The following is a 10,890-nucleotide window of genomic DNA, read 5'->3' as shown; positions in this document are numbered from 1 at the left end:
CTGTGACAGTTTGTATCAGAGTGAAAGCTCGAATCATTTGAAGAAGCATGTCAAAGAGTGGATCCGATATGGAGATTGATATGTCCAAGGTCAACTTGGATCGTGGGGGCAAATCAAGGAAGGACCAATCCAAAGATGTGGTAGCAGCAATGGAGAAGCGGCTTTCAAAGATGGAGAATGCCTTGGTCGAGTTCGATCAGCGACTCGAGGAGGATGTCCTTACGAAGGAAGGCTTTAGGACTATGGTGGAAGAGTTTCAAGGCCAATTTCAGGGAGCCCTCAACTCCGTGTTGGACACAATCAAGCTGAATGTCCAAACCAAACTAGATCATTTCATGGCGGAGCTTACTACACTTCGTGAAGAAGTGAAGGATGTGAAGGGAGATTAGGCCTTATGCAAAGAAGCTGTCCTGAACAAGACCCGGACTTCGAAGGAACCCAAGGTGTTATATTCTTTCAAGCCCAAATCCTATAATGGGAAGAGGGAGATGAAGGAGTTGAACACGTTCTTATGGAATATCGAAAGGTATTTCAAGTATCTCAAGATGATGATGAGTCCAAGATTACTACATCAACATTGTCTCTCACCGATAATGCTTTCATATGGTGGCCCCGTCGATCCATGGAGATTGACCAAGGTACGTTTACACTTGAGACTTGAGATGCATTTAAGAATGATATTATGTTGCATTTCTATCCAGAGGATGCCAAGTATGAGGCAAAAGAGAAGCTAAGATGGCTAAAGCAAATGGGAAACGTGAAGAACTATGTCACCACGTTCACCAACTTATTGTTCAAGGTGCCTAGCATGACTTATGAAGACAAGCTCATGTACTTCATGAGTGGCCTACAGAATTGGGCTAAGTTGGAGTTACAAAGGAGACACGTCTAAACCTTGTCAGAGGCAATTGCTGCAACTGAGTCTCTTGCAGAGTTCAAGAAGAATGATCAAAGTGACTCGAAGTTCAAAGGAAAGAAAGGTAACAGTAGATCCGATGGGGGAGACAACAAGCCAAAAGAGGATATCAAGTCAGGAGACAAGTTCGATTGTCATAAGTCATCTGTGAAGAAGAATGACAAAGGTGACAAGGGGAAGGACAAGTCGAAGGTAGTTTACTACCTGTACGATAGACCACACATGATGTGGTATTGTCCGCAAAAAAAGCCTTGAATGCAATGAACCAAGAGAAGGAAGAGGAGGCCAACAGGGAAGTAGGAATATGGGCCATTCACTGTTTTAATGCCCTACAGGTCAAAGACTCTCAACCGCAGGTTCAAGCTAAATGAGTGATGTTCATCGATGCCATGGTGGATGGCAAGACAACCCATTGTCTGGTGGATACGGGTGCCTCCCACAACTTCATGTCAGTGTGGGAAGTAAAGAGACTTGGGTGTCGGGTCTCAAAGGAAACATGCAGTATGAAGACGGTGAATTCAACTGCCAAGCTAATTGATGGAGTAGCTCGTGGTGTGGAGCTTTAGATTTCTACTTGGAAGGGAGTGGCTGACTTCTCCGTGATCTCAATAGATGACTATGATGTCATGCTAGAAATGGAGTTTAGGGACAAGGTAAGGGCATTTTCCTATTCCATTTCATAATACTATGTGCATAGCACAGGGTAGAGCAATGCCATGCTTAGTGCTAGTGGTGAGGCAACAAGGCGAGTCAAAGCTCTTGTCAGCCATGCAATTTTCCAAGTCTTGGAAGAAGGACGTTCTTTGCATGCAACTATAAAGATGGATACAGTTGAGAAGGAAGTCCAACCTGTCCCAAAAGCTGTGGAGGCAGTCCTTAAGCAGTTTGCAGATGTCATGCCCAAGAAGCTGCCCAAAACATTACCGCCTAGGAGAGAGGTGGATCATGCCATTGAGTTGGAACCGGGTGCCAAACCCCCTGCCAAAGTGCCGTATCGGATGGCACCTCCTGAGTTCGAGTAATTGAGTAAGCAGTGGAAGCAATTGTTGGATGCTGTGTACATCCAACCGTCCAAGGCCCCTTATGGTGCCCTAGTTCTTTTTCAGAAGAAGAGGGAAGGAACACTGAGGTTGTGCATCGACTACCGGGCACTAAACAAGGTAACCGTAAAAAACAAGTATCCAATCCCTTTGATTGCAAATTTGTTTGATCAGTTGGGATGAGCTAGGTACTTCACCAAGTTGTACGTACGCTCAGGGTACTACCAAGTGAGGATCGTACTAGGAGACGAACTGAAGACCGCATGTGTGACAAGATACGGGTCTTACGAGTTCCTTGTCATACCGTTCGGCCTAACTAACACCCTGCAACCTTTTGCACTCTAATGAACAAGGTATTCCATCCTTTCTTGGACAAATTTGTTGTGGTTTACATCAATGATATTGTGATGTACAAAAATTCCCTAGAGGAGCACCTCGAGCACTTGCAGAAGGTGTTTCATGTTCTGAGAGAGAACAGGGTATATGTGAAGAAGAAGAAGTGCTCATTTGTCCAAGAAGAGGTAGAGTTCTTTCCTCACAAGATACGGGGAGGACAATTGCTCATGGAGGAGGGCAAGGTGTGAGCCATTCAAGAATAGGAACCACCAACTAAGGTAACTGAGTTGCAGTCTTTCCTTGGATTGGTCAACTACTATCGCAGGTTCATTAAGGGATATTCAGCCATTGCCACCCCCTTAAAGGATTTGCAGAAGAAGAACAAGACGTGGCAGTGGATGCCCCAATGCCAGCATGCCTTTGATGAGTTGAAGAGGGCACTTATGGAGGAACTAGTGCTGAGACTTCCAGATCTTAGCAAACCTTTGATTTTTCTATTGGTGGTGTACTCATACAGGATGGACACCCATTGGTTTTCGAGAGTCGAAAGCTCAATGACACCGAGTGGAGGTATACCGTTCAAAAGAAGGAGATGACAGCTGTAGTGCACTGGTCGCGGACTTGGAGGCACTACCTACTTGGTTCTCAGTTTGTGGTCAAGATTGACAATGTTACCACAAGCTACTTTCAATCCCAGCAGAAGTTGTCACCCAAATAGGTTAGGTGGCAAGACTTCTTGTGGAGTTCGACTACAAATTGGAGTACAAGCAAGGGAAGATGAATGTCATTGCCGACGCCTTAAGCCAGAAGGCCGCACTAGAAGCTGTTGTACAACCCCAAAGTTTTCTTATGCAAAGGATACGAGAGGGCTTGTTGCATGATCCTCAAGCCAAGAATCTATTGGAGCTTGTCAAAGATGGGAAGACAAAAAGATTTTGGCTCGATGATGGTGTTCTCTATGCAATAGGGAAGATAATTTATGTTCCAAGATGGGACAATTTAAGGCGAGAGCTACTGAAGAAGTGTCTCGACTCGAAGTAGGCGGGACATCCAGACACTCATCAAACTTTGGCATTGATGATTGAAGCTTAAAAAAACTGGCCACAGATATGGAAAGATGTAGACTCGTTCGTGCGGACTTGCCTTGTATGCCAACAAGACAAGATATTGCAGAAGTAGCAAGGTGGGTTGTTAGAGCCACTTCCTATTTCAACCAGACTATGGGAGAGTTTGTCTATGGACTTTATCACGAGTCTACCCCAGTTGAAAGGGTGTGGCTCAATTTTGGTGGTGGTCGACAGGTGCACAAAATATGCTACCCTCATACCTGCACCGATAGATTGTAATGCTGAGGAAGCTGCACACTTGTTTTTGAAGCATGTGGTGAAGTATTGGGGGATCCTCAAGAGTATTATCAATGACCGTGACACTTGCTTCATTGGTAAACTTTGGATGGAGCTCTTCAGGCTACTTGGCTCACAATTGAACTTCTCTACCAGCTTTCATCCATAGACAGATGGTCAGATGGAGTGGGGTGAATGCATTGTTGGAGTTATACTTGCGCACTATATTAGTACCAACCAACGAGATTGGGCAAAGTTGTTGGATGTTGCTCAGTTCTCGTACAATTGCAACGATTGGAGTCGACATGGTCAAGTCTTTTTGAGTTGGCAACAAGACAACAACCTATGACACCAAACACAGTGGTGTTAGGCTACACGGGGAGTAGCCCTGCTTCATACAAGACGGCCAAGGACTGGTAGGTGACTAATGAGCTAGCTCAAGTCAATTGGAAAAGGCAACTCGGAAGATGAAGAAATAGGAGGACAAGCATCGGCAAGATGTTATGTTCCAACTAGGTGATCTGGTCTTTGTGAAGCTTAACCCCTCTTAACACAAGTCCACTAGAAAGGTACACAAGACATTGCTGAGGAGATATGAGGGTCCATTTCCTATCCTCCAAACAGTGGGAAGAGTTGCTTACTGTGTGGAACTACCACCTTGATTGAAGATTCATCCAGTGTTCCACGTGACCAATCTCAAGTCCTACCATGCTGACCCTAAGGAGCCAAGTCGTGAGGAGTCTTAACGAGCTCCGCCTTTAATGGTGACTTTATTTGAAATTGGAAAAGAAAAAATATCAAGCTCTCTCTTCCTAACCCCTTCAATCTATCACATCAAGTGAGGGTGCTAGCACCACTCTTCACTTGCTGTCTACTCATTCTCTCATCCCATTCAATCCTTGGTAAAGAGCTTTTGGGAGGTGCACATCTTTGTACCTATTTGGAGAGTTACAAGGTAGAGAATCAACATCAAAGGGAGAGCCAACAACAAAGGGACCACTCCCTTTACTTGAACACCATTCTTGGTTTCAAGATTCGCTTCAAGGGTATGAACATCTTATCTTTCTCTCAAATAGGATTTAGAGTCTTTGGTGCACACTTTCATAGACTTATAAAGATTGGGACCAAATGAGACTTGCATGAATCCCTAGTTTATTTAATGCTTCTGCTCTTACTTTGATTTCATATTAGATATGACTTGCTATGTGATTTATACTCTAAAGTTTGATTGTAGAGTTTTTAGAAATCTCTACACAACACCATTCCCACAATATTTCCTTTAGCCGAACGGCGGCAAAATCAATATCTTCGGCATCAGCAGGGAACAACTCCTCCATGCCAAGTGGAAGCTTCGGAGGAGGTGAAGGAAACATGCATCTAATGCTTAGGAACTGAACTTTCACCCACAACTTATACAACAAAAACATTCTAAATGGCGGATTCCTTTTGTTTATACTAGTTGAGGTAAACCTTTTTCATTTTAAACCAAGTATCTTAGCCTAGTCTCTTTGAACACAAATAGAAAAAGGAAAAAGGGAATAGATCTTTACCCTGATGACCTTTTCTTGATTTCTCAAGAATGAACACCTTTGTTGGAAAGGCCTTTTGTTTCTCATGATTTTGACTCCTTCACCTGAAGGCTCCAAGATTGGAGTCCTCTACCTCACTACACCAAATACTCCTAGAGATGAAGAGAAGGCAATCAAGAAGTATGGATGCTAGTCTACTTCTTGGTTGGACCAATTTTTGGTTTATGGAAGATGAGATACAAAGATGATCACTCGTCACCCAAAGTAGGACCAAAAACCCTAGTTTGGTTTTCTCTAACACTTAGCTTATATAGGACAACACAAAAGGCAATTGGGTGGGTATTTGGGGCTCAATTTAGTCCATGAGTCAAGTCATCTTATGCCACTTATCCCTTGGGCCCAATAGCCATTTGGGCTATTTTGTCCATTTCCTTTTAAATCATATTTAAACTTTTAAATCATATTTGAAAGCCCAATCCAATATTCCTACACCTAAACACATATCGATTTGTCTCTACGCTTAATGACTTGGGACCTTGTCATTCCCTACATATAGAGACGATACTATGTGTACTGGTCTTTACAGAATATTGACGCCCAATTAATATTCCTATGACCAGGAACATATTCAGGATTTAGGGATGATGAGAAGTCTCCATGTATGCAATCTCATTACATAGCTCTCATATCCACTTGGTATTCCTTGGACTATGGTTGTTTTACATATTAAAAGATAATATAAGATGATTTAATGTATAAAACAACTTTTCTTGCCCATTGATAACATAATATGTCTTTTATCGAAGATGTCCTTTAACTCTAACTATTACATAATTAGTTGGCTTTAAGGGTATATTTCTAACAATCTCTCACTTGCACTTTAAAGCCAATATGACATGTATCTAATACCATTCTTCTCCATGTATCGGTCCTACTGAAGCTGACTCATAGGCTTTGTAAGTAGATCTGCTACGTTGTCTGCTGAAGCCACCTTAAGCACGCTAATATCTCCATCAATAACATATTCCCTGATTAAGTGATAGCGCCTCTAAATGTTCTTGGATCTTTAATGAGATCTTGGTTCCTTGGCTTGTGTTATAGACCAATTGTTGTCACAGTATAAAATGACTGGTGACTCAATGCTTGGGACCACTCCAAGTTTAGTAGTGAACTTCGTCATCCAGATAGCTTCCTTTGCTGCTTAGCAGCTATGTACTCTACTCCAGTTGTGGAGTTCGCAATGGTGCTCTGCTTGCAACATCTCCAACTGATTGCCCCTCCATTCAATGTGAACACATATCCAGAAGTGGGTTTTCGATCATCAACATCATATTCAAAATCTGAGTCTGTATATCCTTTCACTAGTAATTATGGGTTTCCTCCATGGACCAGGAACATATCCTTGGTCCTTTTGTGGTACTTACACAATCTTTATAGCACTCCAGTGTTTTGATCCTGGGTTTGATTGATATGTGCTTGTGATGCTCACAGCAAAGCTGATATCAGGCCTCGTACATAGCATGACATACATTAGGCTCCCAATTAGGGAGGATAGTGGGATCCTGCTCATCTGTATCACTGCGTCTGGGGTTTTAGGGCTCATGCTCTTAGACAGGTGAATACCATGTCAGACTGGCGGAAAACCTTTCTTGGAATGTTCTATTTGGAATCTTCCGAGCACCTTGACCACATACAGGGATTGAGATAATTCAATTAGTTTTCTCGATTGATCCCTATAGATCCTGATACCCAATATGTAAGATGCATTTCCTAGATCCTTCATTGAGAAGGTCTTTGATAACCATAGTTTCACAGAGGTCAACATGCCTATGTCATTTCCAAACATTAATATGTTATACATATAGTACGAGGAATACGACTGCGCTCTCACTGTTTTTCTTGTATACACAAGATTCATCTTCATTTTGGCTAAAACCTTAACCTTTAACAGCTTCATCAAAATGAATGTTCCAACTCCTTAAAGCCTGCTTCAGTCTATAGATTGACCTCTGAAGTTTGCATACTTTTTTATCTTCATGTTTAGATATGAATCCTTCAGGTTGATCCATGTAGATTTCATCCTAAAGGTGGCCATTCAGAAAAGCCTTTTTCACATTCATTTGCCATATCTCATAGTCATAATATGTTGTTATGGCGAAAAGTATGTGGATAGATTTTATCATTGCTACAGGAGAGAAAGTTTCTTCATAGTCAATTCCCTTTCTTTGTCTGTAGCATTTAGTTACTAATCTAGCTTTATAGGTCTCCACCTTGCCATTTGAGCCCTACTTCCTCTTGAAGACCCATTTGTTTCCTATTGGTACAATAACTTTGAGTGGGTCAACCAGAGTCTAGACTTGGTTGGCATACATAGAATCCATCTCAGACTTCATAGCTTCCTGCCATTTCTTTAAGTCAATGTCCAACATTGCCTTCATGTAGGTTTCAGGATCTTCCATGTTATCTTCCATGAGAAGAACATGGTGTAAGCCCATATATCTATCAGGTGCTTTACTAGTCCTTTCCCATGGAGGTTGGGTGAGTATGGGTAAAAGGACCGGGTTGTCAACTAGATCAGACTCTACTTCAGGTTCATGAGGCTTTCCAGACTCTTCCTTGAGCTCAACCTTTTGCACACAGTTACCATCCAATGCAAACACCTTTTGTTCGTTTGGATGGTAGAAGTAGTATCCTGAAGTTTCCTTCGGATATCCAATGAATCTACACATTTCTAATCTAACGTCTAGCTTGTCAATATCATGCTTCTTGACATAAGCCGGACAACCCCATATCTTAAGACGATTAAGACTTGGCTTCCTCCCAAACCACATTTCATATGGTGTTTTGGGCACGGATTTGGAAGGTACTCTGTTTAGCAGGTATGCTGCAGTTTGAAGTGCATATCCCTAAAACGATACTGGCAAGTCAGTATAACTCATCATTGATCGGACCATGTCCATCAATGTTCGGTTTCTCCTTTCGCAGACACCATTAAATTGTGGAGTTCCAAGTGGAGTCCACTGAGAAAGGATGCCATGTTTCTTGAGATATTCAAGAAACTCAATACTCAAGTATTCTCCTCTTCTATCTGATCTTAGAATCTTGATACTCTTTCTTGTTTGCTTTTCAACTTCGTTCTTGAATTCTTTGAACTTTTCAGAGGCCTTGGACTTGTACTTTATTAGGTATACGTAGCCCAACCGAGAGTAATCAGCGATGAACATAATGAAGTAAGAAAAGCCACTCCTTGATGTAGTGGACAATGGCCCACATACATCAGTGTGGATTAATTCAAGAAACTTAGTGACTCTTTCTCTTTTTCCTGAAAAAAGGCAAGTTTGACATTTTGCCTTGAAGACAGGATTCGTAGGTGGGCATAGGGACTGAACCCAAAGATTCAAGGTATCCCTTTTTGACCATCCTTTGGATCTTATATTGGCCAATGTGTCCTAACTTTCGGTGCCAAACTTGAGTCACATTGTGTCATGTATTTGTGTTCATGAGTCCATAATCATCTTTTTGATTATTTAATCTCATTAGATAATTAATTTAGAATCTAATTACAAAATTTGTTATTGGATAATATGAGCTTAATTCCAATGAAACATTTATTTCAAACAAATAAACAATTTTCACAAAAGGATGAAAACACTTTGTCATTTAGTGAAATTGGGCAAAAACGCAAATAATTAAAGTTTTGGGCAAAACTATAATTTTTCAGCAATTGCTTAAATAGCCCCTAATTTACAAAAATTACATGAGGACCCCAAAAGAGATCCTGGGGTGGGGCCGGCCATGCAGGAGAGAGTGTGTGTGTGTGTGTGTGTGTGTGTGTGTGTGTTGATATTTTGAAAAAGATGGTGTGATTTTGGGACCACAAGGCGATACCATCTTTTGTACCCAAAAAGCATCTTCATTTTCATTGATTTCTTTTTAAAATTTTAGGGGACAAAAACTATATACTATATGAAAATGTCATAGGATGTCATAAAATATTTTTGGCTAACATTCAACATACAAATGTCAAGTCTCAAATAAGATCAAAAAGCATGCTTGACAAGAACTCTGATGCCGGATGCGTAGGACCTAAGTTGTTTAGTTTCCTAATTTATTTATTTGTTAGTTTCCTAAATTCTAGTAGGATTTCTAAGTTTCCTATTTTATTAGGAATAAGATTTCTGTTTTAGCTAGGGATTTTAATCCTACTGTCTCTAGGTTTTAGTTTGCTATAAGTAACTCTATGTAGTTTTTTAAAATTCAGATTTGAATATTGATTAAACCTTCTCTTAAACTCTCTGATTTCTGCCTTCCTTCTATCTTTACTTCCCTTCAACTTCTCATATTATTTTATGTCCTATGGCTCTGAATGCTTAAACTAACACACCCAGGGTTGTACTGCATCAATTGGTATTCAGAGCCTCTTGCTCCGCCGCTGTTACTCTGCTTTGTTGCCTCTACTGGTCGTCATGGCTCCCAACATCACCGTTGCCAATTTGGCTAAACAACATAATGACTTTAAGGGGAAAATTTCTACATATTTCACCATTTTGGAAAATCAATTCGCCAAATTGATGGCTAATAACAAGGTTGACTTTTCGTCCATGTCCACCGATATTGCCAAATTACAAGCTTTCGTGACGCTGCTCATCAACAACATCTCAACCGCGACTCCTGAACCATCCTCCACATCCGCTGTTCTCTCCAGTTCGTTCACACCTTCTCTATAAGCTGGTCTCTTTCCCAATCTGTCTAGGGATTCCAAGTTCCAAGGCCACCTATGCCTTCCATCGTCTTCTGGGGGGACATCTTGGTTCGATCCGAACAAATTTTTTCCGCATGATCTGCACCCAAACCCCATTATACCCAACATACGATGGATTCTCCTCTGGTGGATGCCACGATGCCTCCCCCGCCGACCCGACCACATGAACATCAAGTCGTCCATCGAAACTTGGATTTTGAGAGCGCCCGTCATGCCAAGCGCTTCAATGGTCATGGGGATCCTACTCTCTTTGTTGATTGGATATCGGCTATGGAAGATTATTTTGAATGGTATGACATGTTTGATGCACAACGGATCCGGTTTGTCAAACTCAAACTCGTGGGAGCTACAAAGCAATACTGGAAGGCTACCGAGCATCATCTCCAACAACTGGGACAAACCCCTGTCATTTAATGGGACGAGATGAAATTGAAACTTCGGGAACAATACCTTCCATCTTTTTATCATCACCAATTGTTAGATCAATTATGAACTCTATCCCAGGGTACGTCCATAGACCAAGACTATTATTCTCGCTTTGTGGAGCACAAATTGTGTTCTGCCGTGCAGGAAGAGCTGGCAGTCACAGTTTCTCGTTTCATTCATGGCCTTCAGATTGACATTAAACGCGAGGTCAGCAGGTCACGTCCAGATGTGTTATAAGATGCCTATTGCCAAGCCTTGGAAGCTGAGACATATCTGCGACCATAATGGCGATACCCAGGATATCCTGGTCAGCCTGCGACCACCACCCAAGGCAGCACTACCACTCAGGGTTTGAAATCCGAATTTTTCGGACCATCTAATCCTACTACACCACATATCAAAGGACCGACCGTCTCTAATAATTCCCACATTAAATGTTTCCATTGCCATTCCAAAAGACATATTGCCTCTCGTTGTCCACAACGCACATTAACTATCAGCGCTAGCAAGGACGACCGCTGTGATGTAGAGATTGTGG

The sequence above is a fragment of the Prunus persica genome, chromosome G4 (genome assembly GCF_000346465.2).
Source record: "Prunus persica cultivar Lovell chromosome G4, Prunus_persica_NCBIv2, whole genome shotgun sequence".
NCBI lineage: Eukaryota > Viridiplantae > Streptophyta > Magnoliopsida > Rosales > Rosaceae > Prunus > Prunus persica.
The sequence above is the reverse complement of the archived record's forward strand: the minus strand, read 5'-3'. Positions refer to the sequence as shown.